At 44.7% G+C, this 15,267-nt stretch overlaps 1 protein-coding gene across 5 annotated transcripts in view; it reads left to right on the top strand.

The window, feature by feature from the left end:
- Positions 1-15,267, top strand: part of dnajc5ga (DnaJ (Hsp40) homolog, subfamily C, member 5 gamma a) — a 104,475-nt gene that overhangs the window by 4,145 nt on the left and 85,063 nt on the right. The gene's annotated exons all lie outside the window — the stretch shown is intronic.

Raw genomic sequence — 15,267 nt, 5'->3', positions numbered from 1 at the left:
ATGGTGAATGTATGGGTAATTTGAGTAAATAACTTAACTTAAATCTTGGTTGGGGTGGTTTAAGTTAACTTGCGAATTATGAGTAATTGATTTTGAGGAAGAATCGTACAGCACAGAAGGAAGCCATTCGGCCCATTGTGCCTGTGCCGGCTCTTTGAAAAGAGACAATTAGTCTCACTCCCCTGTTCTTTCCCCAGAGCCTTGCAAATTTTACCTTTTCAAGCATTTGTCCAATTCCCTTTTGAAAGTTACTGTTGAATCTGCTTCCACCACCCTTTCAGGCAGTGCATTCCAGATCATCATAACTCACCATAAAATAAAAAATCCTTATCTCCCCTCTGGTTCTTTAGCCAATTAGCTTAAATCTGTGTCCTCTGGTTACCAACACTCCTGCCAGTGGAAACAGTTTCTCCTTATTTACTCTGTCAAAACCCTTCAAGTTTTTTAAACACTTATATCAAATCTCCCCTTTACCTTCTCTTCCCTTCTAATCTTATGCTCACTTACATAGACTGAAATTCTTATAACTGTCCTGTAGAGTCTACTAATACTTGCGTTTCTGACCCTGACTTCTGTTGTGGAGAACAGTTACAGTCCTTTACTAGAAGGACATTGCAACTTTGAAGGTTTAACTAAAGATGGGGCAAAGTCTTTATATGTCATCACCCACTCTTCAAAACCTACCCTTCACCCTCTGTTCTTGCAAACTACTGTCCCATTTCCAACCTCCCTTTCCTCTCAAGTCCTTGAAAGTCTTGTAGCTGCCTAAATTTGTGCCCATCGTTCCCTTTTTGAATCTCCAATCCGGTTTCCACCCCTGCCACCACAGCAAATGGCCCTAAGCAAAGTCACGTGTCCTCCTCTGACTGTGACCGTGGTGCATTCTATCTCCCTGCAACCTACCACAACATCCTTCTCCAGCACGACTGCATTGTCCAGCTGATTCAGGCTGCCCTCACTTGGCTCCACTCTTGCCTTTCCAATTGTAGCCAGAGTATCTCCAGCAACGGCTTCTCCTCCTGGCCTGTACAGTTACTTCTGGAGACCCCATGTATCTATCCTTGACCGCTCCGTGGGAAAAGTGAGCCATCCATGGCTAACTAAAGAAGTTAAGGATATAGTATTAGATTAAAAGAAAAGGCTTATAATGTTGCAAAGAATAGTAGTAAGCCTGAGGTTTGGGAGAGCTTTAGAAACCAGCAAAGGATGACCAAAAAATTGATGAGGGAGAAAATAGAATGAGTGTAAATTAGCAAGAAATATAAAAACAGATTGCAAGAGCTTCTACAAGTATGTAAAAAGAAGAGAGCCGCAAAAGTAAGCGTTGGTCCCTTAGTGGCTGAGACAGGAGAAATTATATTGGGGAACAAGGAAATGGCAGAGGCTTTAAACAAATATTTTGTATCTGTCTTCACAGTAGAAAGCACAAGTAGTGTACCAAAAATGGTAGGGAACAAAGAGTCTAATGAGAGTGAGGGACTTAAAGTAATCAATATCAGTAGAGAAAAAGTACTTGAGAAACTAATAGGACTAAAAGCCAACAAATACCCTGGAGTTTACAAGAATGAGAGGTGATCTCATTGAAAGAGATAAGATTCTGAGGGGGATTGACAGGATAAATGCTGAGTGATTGTTTCCCCTGGCTGGAGAGTCTGTAACTAGGGGGCATAGTCTCAGGGTAAGGCTTTTAAGACTGAGATGAGGAGGAATCTCTTCACTCAGAGGGTGGTGAATCTTTGGAATTCTCTGCCCCAAAGGGCTGTGGATACTGAGCTGTTGAGTATATTCAAGGCTGAGATCGATAGATTTTTGGACTCCAGAGGAATTAAGGAATGTGGGGATAGGGCAGGAAAGTGGAGCTGAGGTTGAAGGTCAGCCATTATCTTATTGAATGGTGGAGCAGGCTCGAGGGGCCGTATAACCTACTCCTGCTCCTAATTCTTAGTTTCTTTTCCTCATTTACAAGCTGCCCCATGGCAACATAATCTGCAGATATGTGGATGGCTTCCACAGAAATGCTGATAACACCCAGATCTATCTCGCTCCACTGCCTGTTTCAACCCCTCCACTGCCTCTCTGTTGTCAGACTGCTTATCCAACATGCAGTCTTGCATGATCCGCAGTTTCTACCACATAAACACTGAAGACAAAAGCCATTTTCTTTGGCCCCACCACAAACTTTGTCCCCTTGCCACCGATTCCATCCCCTTCCCCGATCACTGTCTCCGACTGAACCAGATGGTTCTCAACCTTGACATCCTATTCAAGCCCAAGCTGAACTTCCGACTCCATATCCCCATCACCACAAAAACCACCTACTACCTCCTCCCCCCCCCTTCCCATAACTCCGCCCCTGTCTCAGTCCATCTGCTGCTGAAACCCTCATCCATGCCTTTGCCACCACTCAACTATGCCAATGCTCTCCATCCTCCACCTTCTGTAAACTTCATCAAACTCTGCTGCCTGTATCCTATTCCGCACCAGGTCCTGTTGCCCATCTCCCTAGTCCTTGGCTCCTGGTCTCCCAACTTTTACAATTTAAAATTCTCATTCTTGTATTGGAATCCATTCATGGCCTCTCCCTTCCCTATCCCTGTAACCTATTCCAGCCCTATAACACTCTCTTTTCCCCCCCCCCCCCCCCCCCCAAAAAAACGATTTGACGCTGGCCTTTTTGTGAATTCCTCCCCTCCCCACTACCATTGGCTGCCGTGCTTTCAGTTGCCCCAAAATCTGTAACACTCTAAGTCATTAAAATTCTTCTCATCTCTTTCTCATTTAAGACCCTCCTTAAAATCTACCTCTTTGACCAAGCTTTTGGTCTCCTACTATAGCTTGATGTCGATTTTTTTTGGCAACACCTCTGGAAAAACCTTGAAGTTTTTGTACATGCTGCATAAATGCAAGTTGTTGAATTCTTGTGTTCCTGATGCTGATACTGCAGAATGGAACAGTTTCCTTTTAAGGCACCCAGTGCATCAAGTACTCCCAGGTCAAATGTAGCATAGTTAGATGCGTAGTAACATTCCCTCTGCTCTGCCTTAAACAATGTGCCCTAGCAACTGTATACCAGCATGGGTTGCCACCCACAGGAGAGGCAAGAGTTTTTCCCACATTCTGGATTCTGAATAAAGCAGTGTAATTGAGCGCAGTTCTTTTTAGTGGGGTTAGGTGGAGAAAGGGAGGAAGAATGAAAGGGAAAGCGACCTTTTTCTGTAACCTAGGAACTTGCCACTTTTCATGTAAATAGTTGAAGCAAGTAGATTAGATGGTGGAAACCTATTTCGTAATATGCCTGTATTTTGTGTACCCAAGCCACATTTTATGAAAATAAGCAGTTTATATAAACTCATGGTTCTGTAAATCTATTGATGGATTGGAGTTCTGCCTTGTTTTCAATCAACGTAAAAATCTACATGTTTTAATGTTTCTTTAACGTGAGTTTGTCTGGTCTCTACCGTAATTACTTTAAATTGTCTGCTGCACTTTAGGGAGCACCTAGTCCAGATGGAATACGCGAATCTGGACCAGTGCGAATTCCTTTTATTTTTTGACTTAAATTGCGTTTGAGGTGCATTTGCATGGCCATGGACATGCAATGAGAGTTGGAAGCTTTCTCACCTTTCTGTTTACAAGAGAATGCTGGAGACACTGCCCTCGACCGTGTCAGTTCTATCTCCTGCACTTCTGCCCTCACCCCTGCCCCTCCCTCCCGGAACCACGATAGGGTTCCCCTTGTCCTCACCTTTCACCCCACCAGCCTCCACATTCAACGGATCATCCTCCGGCATTTCTGCTACCTCCAAAGTGATCCCACCACCAAACGTATCTTCCCCTCCCCTCCCCTTTCAGCATTCCGTAGGGACCGCTCCCTCCGAGACACCCTAGTCCACTCCTCTATCACCCCAAACAGCCCTTCCCCTTCGCCTGGCACCTTCCCGTGCAAGCAGAGGAGATGTAACACCTGCCCCTATACCTCCCCCCTTCCCACTGTCCAGGGCCCCAAACACCCCTTCCAGGTGAAACAGCGATTTACTTGTACTTCTCGCAATCTAGTACAGGTAGACTACCCTTTATCCGAACTTCCGAAAACCAAAACCCTCTAAAAACCGAAGGTTTTTTCGGTCAGCGTAAGTCGTGCGCACGACATGACCAGAGTGGCGCACGACTTACGCTGGGCAGAGGGTCAGCGTAAGTCGTGCGCACGACCCCCCCGCGGAACCACCTGACTCTCTTCCAAAGGCTTGAAAGCAACGAGAGCTCTGAGCCCGCGGCGGTGCCGGCCCCTGTTCCGACCGAGCACGACGACCTGTTGGTGGAAATGCGGAACTTCATTGCATTCCAGGCTAGCAGCGACGGACAAGCCACGACTGCGGACCCCCGCCGACCCACCTTCCGAAATCCGAAACACGGCTGGTCCCGAGGTTTTCGGATAAAGGATAGTCTACCTGTATACTGTATTCGCTGCTCACGATGCAGTCTCCTCTGCATTGGGGAGACCAAACGCAGATTGGGTGACCGCTTTGCGAACACCTCTGTTCAGTCCGTAAGGGTGACCCCGAGCTTCCGGTCGCCTGTCATTTTAATTCACCGCTCCATTCCCACTCGGACCTCACCGTCCTCGGCCTCTTGCATTGTTCCACGAAAGCTCAATGTAAACTCGAGGAACAGCACCTCATCTTCCGATTAGGCACTTTACAGCCTTCTGGACTCAATATCGAGTTCAACAATTTCAGATCATAACCTCGGCCCCTATTACATTTTTCTTGTAATTTTTCCACTCCTTTCTCCACCCCCCCCCCCCCCTTTCCTTTTGTTTCTCTCTCACACCTGGCAGCTATCTCTTGCCCTGCCAGTACACTTCACACCTAATCTCAGCCTATTACCATCTCGTCTAGCTTCGAACACCTTTTATTGTCTCTTTCTCTGCTTTTGTTTCTTTTACTTCTTTTGTCAGATCGCAGATTTTCTTTCCAGTTTTGAAGAAGGGTTCGACCCGAAACGTCAACTCAAATTTCTCTCCACGGATGTTGCCTGACCTGCTGAGTTTTTCCAGCATTTTCTGTTATTTCGGATTTCCAACATCTGCAGTATTTTGCTATCAAACAAAACTGGCTGTCTGATCTGGCAATTAATCCAGTTAAGGACTACAGCACTAAACATGCAACCTATCTAGAAAGATATTTTTTTTTTTTAAAAACTTGACTACTGGGCAACAAGCAAGAGACTGACTATTGTTTAGGATTGATGACACCCTAGCAGATGACTCTATAGCAGACATTTCAGCGAGGTTCATGCTGTTGGTGTTTGACTCCTTCATGCTCAATGTTTGCTTGATAGAGAAATAAATGGTGGAGACCTTTCCTAATTCAGTACTTTTCTGTATGTGAGGAGGTTTACTTAGGACTCTTAGAGTTTGATCTTGCTTAAAAGTGCTTTGTTGCAGTTGTGTGTTCCAAATTGAGACACATTCAGGCTTTGCGATTTTTACTATTTTGAAGAGACTGAGTTATTTGAAGTTCTGTAATCTGGTGAAGTCTGTTGTGTTCGCTCCTACTTCTCAATAAGCCTGATTTTGTGGTTGTAGGCCAAAGTAGACTGTCTTATTTTGTCCATCAGCCGGAGAGGTGAGGAATTTGCGGTGGTAATCCGTATTATCTTGCGTGCATCTCATTAGTAAAAGGATTCATTATTCACGAAATAACAGAAAATGCTGGAAAAACTCAGCAGGCCAGGCATCATCCGTGGAGAGAGAAACAGTTAACGTTTCAGGTCGATGATCCTTCGTCAGAACTGCGGAAAAAGCAGGAAATGGAAAGCAAGTTTAGGGGCTGGGAAAAGGGGGAGGGGATGAAAGAACAAAAGGGAAGGTCAGTGATAGGATAGAAAGCAGGAGAGATTAAGAGACATTGAGATATTCATGGTGAGTGGCGATGGTAATGGGACAGGTTAAGGAACAAAGGATGGCTCTAGATGAGGTGTGAATTGCGCTGGCAGAATGAAGGACAGCTGCCATGTGGGAGGGAAGAAAATAAAGGGCCAAACAAAGTGTGGATTAAAAAAAAAGAAAATATATATGTGATTAAGGCCGAGGTTATGATCTGAAATTGTTGAACTCTGTTGAGTCCAGAGGGCTGTAGAGTGCCTAATCGAAAGATGAGGTGCTGTTCCTTGAGCTTCCGTGGAACAATGCAAGAGGCCGAGGACGGTGAGGTCTGAGTGGGAATGGGGCGGTGAATTAAAGTTCCAGGCCACCGGGAGCTCGGGGTCCCCCTTACGGACTAAACGGAGGTGTTCCGCAAAGTGGTCACCCAATCTGCGTTTGGTCTCCCCAATGTAGAGGAGACCACATCGTGAGCAGCGAATGCAGTATACTAAATTGCAAGAAGTACAAGTAAATCGCTGTTTCACCTGGAAGGGGTGTTTGGGGCCCTGGACAGTGGGAAGGGGGGAGGTATAAGGGCATGTGTTGCATCTCCTGCGCTTGCACGGGAAGGTGCCGGGCGAAGGGGAAGGGGTGCTGGGGGTGGTAGAGGAGTGGACTAGGGTGTTGCAGAGGGAGCGGTCCCTATGGAATACTGAAAAGGGAGGTGAGGGGAAGATGCATTTGGTGGTGGGATCACGTTGGAGATGGCGGAGGATGATCCGTTGAATGTGGAGGCTGGTGGGTGGTGAAAGGTGAGGACAAGGGGAACTCTATCGTTGTTCTGGGAGGGAGGGGCAGGGGTGAGGGCAGTAATGCGGGAGATAGAACGGACATGGTCGAGGGCCGTGTCAACCACAGAGGGGAATCCTCGGTTGAGGAAAAAGGAAGCACTGGTATGGAAGGTGGCATCGTTGGAGCAGATGCGGCGGAGACGGAGAAACTAGGAGAATGGAAAAGAGTCCCTACAGGAGGCGGGGTGGGGTTCATTATTCACCATTTGCCTGCTATTCCAGATAGTGTTCTGGCTGTTGGGAGCGCAGCATTTCCTATGGAAGTACCAGGAATGTGCCCTAATGGTAACGCGAGCAGGAGCCTAAATTAATATCTCTGACCAGAGCAGTGCAAAACAACGGATAATAAAATTAAATTGAGTGTGATGAAAGAAATGGCTCCATTTTAGGAGGTTTTGTTCACTTTGTGCACTGTATGTTTTGGGTTGCTGTTATACCACTACATTTGGTGCAATATTACTCCAGTCTGATCTACAGCCACAAAGTGCACGGGTCTTCTGGGAACTTTTAGAAACCTACTTTTGACTTTTTAAGAAACATTGAGAAGCAATGCTCTTGTCTGATTTCTGGTATATTAAAAAATAATCCAACTGGGAGTGAAGTTCCACACACATGTCTAAACACACATAGTGTCGCCAGTCACCGAGCTGCGTGTGCATAATTCAGGTCTGCTGGCTGTGTATTGCACTGTATTGCTACCAGTCTCCCATTGGTAGCTACAGTATATTGACATACTGTAGTCTTAAAGATGGATGTCTTTCTGACTGTTTATGAGGAGTGTTTAATGCTTAAGAAGTAGCTGCTCTTAATGTACTTAGTGTTGACATAAGCAGATTGTACATCAGCTTATGGGTCTACTTTTAGATCCTTATTCTCTTAAAGCTTCCTAAAAATTTAGTTTCTCTGGATTAGATTTTTTTTAAACTTTTTTTATTTTTAAATTCCAATCGTATAAGCTACAAGATGGCTACATAGGGCTATTGCTTAGTTTTACATATTAACTGGTGACCTGTGCAGTTTGATGTGCATTAAGACACCTGCCTAATTTCTGTTTGAGAAAATAACTTTTTAAAATCATTATTGCCATACTTTATTTTGCATATGTTTACATTAATGTGGAAAAATATTTAGCAGACATTCTTTTGGGAATAAGTTGGAATAATGGACTGTTATCTCCAGTTTATTGGTGATTGCTGATCAAAAACTTGATAAATGTCATTATATTCAAAACGTTTTATGATCTTTGAAAAGATTAGGCAACTACCAGATGTTACAGATTGTCTTTGTACTTTGACTTTGTACTATAAAGGATTTTTAAACTTCAGATAGAATGTCAGTACAGAAGAACTGAGAATTTCTATAAAGGGCTGTGCTTCATAACTGCACATCCTCATGTTCAAGTAAAATCACCATGGCACAATACCTCCTGCATTTTAACACATTTGTCATTATTAGCATGGCTCAATTGGCAGCACTGTTTGCTTGAGTCAGAAAGTTGTTGGTTCAAGCCCCACTCCACTCCAGGATTTTGTTTCTGGACCTCATGCATTGCTGGGGAGTGCCATCTCCAAACTATGTAACACACAACCTATTATCAAGGCTACTGATGTATGGTAACTGAATAAGTCAAATTCTGTTTTTATTACATGGTGTTCTTGGATTTTTACTGGTATGTTTTAGGGATTGAATTCAATGACTGTCCATTATTCTGAGAACTTGGGAGTGGTCCTGGGCTTTGATGATGTTTGAAGCCCTGAGCTTTGGTACCATGGGAAGAATGGTCCTGGAGTTAGGCAGAACTGGCTCCAGGTATCTGACAGTGTTGCAGAACTACAAGGTGGTGTGGGTTTGGTTCACTGGATTCCTAGATTTAACGAAGGAAGGGGGAAGGGCAGTACTGGTTTGGATATTTACAAGAGAGCTGTGGAGATGGGACAATAGAGATAGTGGAGGATGGAGAGATCCACATGTGAAATACCACGGAGAGGACGAGGAAACTATTAGTCACAAAGGGTGTGCTTTGGGCATGGAGGGAAGTGGACTGAACCAATTCAGATAGGGAGTGAGATTTGAGCGGTGGTGACATATTCTAGGAACTTGGAGAGCAAAAAGGAGTTTGGAGATTCATGTTTAGAGAGTGCGGTGTGCTTGAGAGTAGCCTTTTTGAGCAAATGATGATGGAAATGGAGCCATTGATGTGGGCAAGTGTAGTGCCAAGGAAATGTAGTTACATGGTTGGGAGGGAGCTCAAGGCTACAGGAGGTGGGCTTCACAAAGTAGATGAGCTTGATGACAAGGAGGAGAGCTGGAAGCAGAAGTTATTGATTTGAAGTCTGGACTTTGGGGAGAGCTGGGCGGTTGGGCATTGTTGGTTCCTGCACGAGAGGGAGTGGAGGAGGCAGAAGCTAGCACGCAATTAGTTTCAATTTTAGAGATGGTGAAGTCCATGCTTGACATTAGAGGTATGGATGGAAGGAGCAGAGGAGGGAAGTCAAAGTAAGTGGCTTTTTAAAAAAAAAATTTTTTAAGTGTTTTGAGTTTGTCATTAATTTTCTGGATAATCTGCAGCGAGTGTCTCAGCTCCTGACTCCCCAAAGCCTTTCCACCATCTACAAGGCACAAGTCAGGAGTGTGATGGGATACTCTCCACTTGCCTGGATGAGTGCAGCTCCAACAACACTAAAGAAGTTCGACACCATCCAAAGCAGCCCGCTTGATTGGCACCCCATCCACCACCTTAAACATTCACTCCCTCCACCACCGGCGTACCGTGGCTGCAGTGTGTACCATCTACAAGATGCACTGCAGCAACTCGCCAAGGCTGCTTCGGCAGAACTTCCCAAACCCGCGGCCTCTACCACCTAGAAGGACAAGGGCAGCAGGCGCATGGGAACACTACCACATCCAAGTTTCCCTCCAAGTCACACATCATCCTGACTTGGAAATTTATCGCCGTTCCTTCATCGTCGCTGAGTTAAAATCCTGGAACTCCCTTCCTAACAGCACTGTGGGAGTACCTTCACCACACGGATTGCAGCGGTTCAAGAAGACGGCTCACCACCACCTTGAGGGCAATTAGGGATGGACAATAAATGCAGGCCTTGCCAGTGACGCCCAAATCACAGGAACGAATATTTTAAAAAATCTGCAGTAGTGTGAGGATTTGTTTGTGGAAACAGATTTAGGCTCAAAATTTGCAGTTGGAGGCTTCCCATGGGCAGATGCCTCCGACCTGCAAAAAATCTATGAATTTACCTGGTGGTCCGTAGATTCACGCTCCTGGGCGCCTCGGTACTGTGGTAAACCACTGTAGTTCACTGTGTTCACTTGTTGTTGTTGTTGTCGTTCACTCTTGTTTCACTGTTGTGCCTGACTATGCCTCAGCTGACTCCGCCCCTGGGCTACCGAGTATAAGAGCGGCCGCATGGCAGCTCCTGGCATTCGGTCGTCCACTAGAGGCATAGTCCTGATCTGTCTGAAGTGCAATTCAGTAGTTAATAAAAGCCTGTCGTTCTGAACTCTGCCCAGCCTTTTATTAGAATTGATAGCGCATCAGGTACCCGCGGGTAGAGGCCCACGTGGGCTGGCCCAGCCAATGAAAGAAGGGAATCCCTGTCATACTTATGGGAATTCCGTACCTATGGAATCCCCATAAGTATGATGGGGATCACTTTTTTTTAAAATACACGAACACATGAAATTTAAAAAAAATTACTTATTTATAATTAATTAAAATGACATTTGATTAAATATTTTAAACACTTAATTTTTTTAAATGTATATGTTTTAATGGGGCTAAAAATAAACTTACATTATTGGACAGGGTTTTTAACGTATATGACTAATAAAAGTTTCTTTTTTTAAAACTGTTAACGCTGGTAGAGGCAGGTCTTACACCTGCTTTTACCAGGCGTAAGCATTTCAAGGGCATTCGCTGGGCAGAAGTTGGGCAAATAGCGCAACTCTCCGCCCGCAGATGCCCTTCTCCCGGGGATGTGGATGATTTGTTAAGAGAATTCTTGACAGATCGCAAGTTCTGGGTTTTCACGCATGCGCTTCGCATACCTAAACCCGGAACTTGCACGGCCCCATAGTATTGATTAAGGTGGTGGGGACAACTGGTGAAGCTAGCATCTTTTAAAGATATGGAGGTGGAAATTGTACTCTGATTTTTCTGCAATCATCCTCCCTCAACTTTGCCCTACACAACTCTTCACTCATACTCGCCCATAACCTTGACATCACACAAAACTTTGCCACCTCCAGTGCTTTGATCACTGACAAGGACATCTCATTTCCTTCAGTCCACATCGCCCTGCCGACTTCCAAGCCATCCATCATCACCTCACACCTTTTATAAAAAAAAACTTTTCACGCTGTCCCTACTCTGACACCCTAAATGACTCTCTGCCCTCCAGAATATCGCTACCTGCTCAACATCTTCCATGATTCTGTCTACAACATTCATAGTCCCACTAAGGCCAAGTATCGATGCTAACTGGGAAACAATTACAAAACTCCTCCAGCCTGCACAGTCACCATTGTACGCATGGAGCTAAGACACCGTTTGCTAGCTGATTGGTTCCCTCCATTGTCATCTTCATCAGAAATTGGAATAAACTGGTCTTTTTCCGAGTGGCAGGCAGTGACTAGTGGGGTACCGCAGGGATCGGTGCTTGGTCCCCAGCTATTCACAATATATATTAATAATCTAGACAAGGGAATTAGATGTAATACCTCCAAGTTTGCAGACGACACAAAGCTGGGTGTGTGTGCTGTGAGGAGGATGCAGAGAAACTCCAGTACGATTTGGACAGATTGGGCAGATGCAGTATAATGTGGATAAATGCGAGGTTATCCACTTTGGTGGCAAAAACAGAAAGGCAGATTATTATCTGAACGGCAATAGATTGGGAAAAGGGGAAGTGCAACGAGACCTGGGTGTCCTTGTGCACCAGTCGCTGAAGGTAAGCATGCAGGTGCAGCAGGCGGTTAAGAAGGCAAATGGTGTGTTGGCCTTCGTAGCGAGAGGATTCGAGTACAGGAGCAAGGATGTCTTGCTGCAGTTGTACAGGGCCTTGGTGAGACCACACCTTGAGTATTGTGTGCAGTTTTGGTCGCCTTATCTGAGGAAGGATGTTCTTGCCATGGAGAGAGTTCTGCGAAGATTCACCAGACTGATTCCTGGGATGGCAGGAATGACGTACGAGGTGAGCTTGGGTCGATTGGGGTTATATTCGCTGGAGTTTAGAAGAATGAGAGGGGATCTCATTGAAACTTATAAAATTCTAACAGGACTAGACAGACTAGATGCAGGAAGGATGTTCCCGATGGCGGGGGAGTCCAGAACCAGGGCTCACAGTCTAAAGATAAGGGGTAATCCATTTAGGACCGAGAAGAGGAGGAATTTCTTCACCCAGAGAGTGGTGAACCTGTGGAATTCTCTACCACAGAAGGCAGTTGAGGCCAATTCATTAAATATATTCAAGAAGGAGTTATATATATTTCTTAAGGCTCAAGGGATATGGGGAGAAAGCAGGGACAGGGTACTGAATTTGGATGATCAGCCATGATCTCATTGAATGGCGGAGCAGGCTCGAGGGGCCGAATGGCCTACTCCTGCTCCAATCTTCTATGTTTCTAGGTTTCATTTATTTTGCATACTAAGTAAGAAGGGATGAGATTTCAGTAGTCAGATTCCCCAGGCTTTGGGAGAGACGATGAGGACTTTGAAGGAGATGCTCAAGAGGTGGTAAAAGGTGATGAGGTGGCAAAGCCCTGTGTGATGTAAAGGTTATGGGGGGGGATATGAGTGAGGAGTTGTGTAAGACGAGGTTGAGGGCGAAGGAGTGCAGAAAAATCAGAGTACAAAGGAAATGGTGTGACGGGATGTGACAAGTTGACATTGGACATGGTGATGGGGGCTGTGACAATTAGGGCAGAGAATGTGTACCTGGGTGAGGTGCCCTCATGAGGTGGAAGGAATCATGGTCCGCCAACCAGGTTTCGGTGAAGCCCAGGATGTTGATTGAGATTGCAGATTGTGAAAACATTATTCACAAAAGAGCGCACTTATTAAAGGTGAGGTAGAGGAGGTTATCGAAGATGGTGGCAGACTTATGCAGTGAGTGTACATGGGACAAGGAGGAAGTGGGAGAGATTTACTCCCAAAAGTGGTGGGTGGGATTTGTACCAGTAGTGGGGAATGAGGCAACATTTTTTATTTGTTCCTGGGATGTGGGCGTCGCTGGCAAGGCAAGCATTTTTGCTCATCCCCAATTGCCCTTGAGAAGGTGCTGGTGAGCCGCTGCCTTGAACTGCTGCGATCTGTGAGGTGAAGGTACTCCCACAGTGCTTTTAGGGAGAGAGTTCCAGGATTTTGATGCAGCGGCGATGAAGGAACAGCGATATATTTCCAAGTGAGGATGGTGTGTGACTTGGAGGGAAACCTGCAGGTGGTGGTGTTCCCATGTGCCTGCTGCCCTTGTCCTTCTAGGTGGTAGAGGGTTTGGGAGGGAAGCTACTTTGCTAGAGTCAATGGTAGAAGCTACAGTAGGCACAGTGAAGAATGCCTAAATCAGAGCAGAGGGAAGCTTGGGCTAGTCTAGGAGGTACTTGATCCTGAGGTGGCACCAGGAGAGCCAGTCATTGGTTGAGTAGTAGTAGTGGGTTGGGGGATGAAGAGGGGCGAGGTAAAGACTGGGTCCCAAGAATTAATTTTTTAAATGCCATCGGTCCTGGTGCCTTTTCCACCAATTTCTCAATAGCATCTTATCTGTAGTTACTTTGTCTAATTGTGTTACTTCCTCCTACTGTACTCTTGACTCCCACTACCACACTGAAAATTAAGTCAAAGTACCCCATATCATGGAGAGTCTAATGACACCACTGTCAGCCAATCAGTTGGAGTGTATTTTATAGCAAACAGCAAAGAAAGTTTATTTAGAGTCTATTTAAAGAGTCTCTATGAACTGAACGTAAAGTAAATCCAGGCGTGATTGATGGGGGGAATTACCCAATCATCTCACTATATGCAGTTTTGTATTACTTGCCCAGTTTATTTCCTACAACTAGATTCATCACTGCTTCCTTGTTGGACTAAAAACGGACGGATCTAGAAAACAGTCCTGAGCACACTGAAAACTCCTACACTCCTTTGCCACTTAGATTACTCTTCACTCCATTTATTATTTGGTTAATTAAAGCCACCCATTATTATAGCTTGTTCCTGCATTTTTCTCTAATTTGTCTATACATCTCTTTCTCTCTCCTATCTACCATTGGGTCTATAAAATACTTCCAATAGAGTAACAGTTCCCTTCTTATTCCCTAATTCTGGTCAAATAGATTCAACTTTTGCAGTATCCCCAGTGTCATCCTTGTGCTCTGGTGCTGTTTTAGAATCTTTGATTAACAGCCACCTCACCTGTATCCCTCCTGAATATTTTGTAGTTGGGAACGTTCAGCTCCCAGTCCTGCCCTAGCCTAAGGCATGTATGTCTCTGTTAATAGTACCAAATCATTCCCTTCATAGCAATTTGTGCCTTTAGTTCACCAGTTTTATTCATATACTTGGTGCATTTATGTGCACACATTTCAAACCTACCTCTGTTTGATGGTCTGACTTGCTTCAATCCCTCCCATTTCTGATCTGTTCTTTTTTTTAAATATCTGATCTGTTCTTTTTGATGTAGCAAATCTGACTCTGGACCATCATACCAATGACAAAAACTAGAAAGCCTGTGAAATTCAAAGTTTTTTTTTAAGACATTTCATTTTTGGGAGTTTTTCTTGTGCAGAATTGGGTAATGGAAGTAGTCTGTCTTTCTGTCTGCCTTCTAATAAGTTTTGTATTTAATACATTGACTCTGTCTGTTTAAGCTGGAGAAGATGGAGGATTTGGGACCTTGGCAACTAATTGATGCATTGGAGAGGCTGCTGTCACCTGTGGCATTGTATAAGCCAGTCCCTCAGGAGATGAGAATAAACACTGAAAGCACAGACTTGGTGTGATCTCCTTATTGGAAGGACTCTTGATTTAACTAACCAGTTGAAACTAAACCAGTGACCAGTATAAACTTGTTACTGCACAGTCATGCTTGACTCCCACGCTGTTGTGCTCAGTAGACTGCAGTTTATTTAAAATCTTGTTATTGTCCTTCTGGCCAGAATTGGGATCTAGCTTCGCTGATTTATAATCAACATGCTGGGACGTTTAGCCAAATTTTCTGCAGCTATCTTTTTATTCTTATGGTTGAGTACCCTTTCCACCCACCCCAGGGCTCGACATTGAGTTTTTTTTTTAAGCTCTTCTTGTTCTTGAGAGGGATGCAGAGGCGAGCAGTGGAGATGTTCTGAATATCAGAAATTTTAGTTTTTGAGAAAGGTTAAGTAAATTGGGATTCATTTCTTTGGAAAAGGGAACACTTTTTGAGGAAGTTTAAGATTATGAATGGAATTGACACTTACCCTGTCATTGTTCATGTAGTGATTCAAATACCAGGTGACAGTAATTTAAATGTTTGCTAATTCAGAGTAGGAAGTGAGATG

The sequence above is a fragment of the Somniosus microcephalus genome, chromosome 9, assembly GCF_052327205.1.
Source record: "Somniosus microcephalus isolate GS21.2 chromosome 9, FLI_Smic_1.0, whole genome shotgun sequence".
NCBI lineage: Eukaryota > Metazoa > Chordata > Chondrichthyes > Squaliformes > Somniosidae > Somniosus > Somniosus microcephalus.
This window is presented reverse-complemented; position numbering and strand designations above follow the sequence as displayed.